Source organism: Penaeus monodon, chromosome 23, assembly GCF_015228065.2.
Source record: "Penaeus monodon isolate SGIC_2016 chromosome 23, NSTDA_Pmon_1, whole genome shotgun sequence".
Classification (NCBI taxonomy): Eukaryota; Metazoa; Arthropoda; class Malacostraca; order Decapoda; family Penaeidae; genus Penaeus; species Penaeus monodon.
Window position 1 is genome coordinate 33,372,734 of NC_051408.1, and position 919 is coordinate 33,373,652.

Sequence of the window (919 nt, forward strand, 5' to 3'; positions counted from 1 at the left end):
TATTAAAAATGTCATTGACAACAGTAGCATTCCCTTTCAGAGTTTGTGGAATAACGCATTTACTTTAGGATTTTGCGATTACCAAAACACGGATATATTACAGAAACACATATGTAGCAGCTGTTGACCTCAAATGTGATGAAATCTAACTCGAACAAAGTATCTTTATAAGCAGAAGTGTTAACAGGAGTATCAGCAAACAAAGTTGTAGAACCATGCCTTTAATCTGTTACTATGTTTGGAGTTATTTTACGCGAGCGCATGCAAATACACTTATGTGTGCTTGTGAAGAATTACTCTTTAGTAGTAGAATTACTCTTTAATTTGTGTAAACGTGAATGTTCACACTGATAAACACCAGAAAATAAAATAGCATCTATGAAGTTACGTCCAATAAGTAGAGTAATTCACATCTAATGCAGTTGAAATTTATATTAGTCTAGGATACTTACGGCTTCGTTTATTCATTGTTTACGAAATTGTAAAACGTGAATGTCGTTGTTTATTATCAAACTAGGAAGGCCTTTAAAGGATATTGGAGGAGACTGATGTAAAAGTTGTATCAATGATGGCAAATAGTATTATAAAATAATTCAGAGACACATGTAACCTTTTCATTGTAATAAATGACCAAGACTTTAAAACACAAAGAATTTTGTATCCTGAGGAAATACTGAAACAGGAAACTATACATCGAATCTAAAGGTGAAGAAATCCTGAAGATGAATAAACAAATAGTATGCTTACAGGAAACACAATAAGAACATGCTCCAATCACACAGACGTACGGGATACAGAGTAAACAAGAAATTCACAAGAACACAAAACCTGGCGTATCCTGCGACATTACAACCCAGGAGAGCAGGACGCAATGCCATAAGCCCCGAGGCTTGGAGAATCGGCTGTCATCCCCGACTTA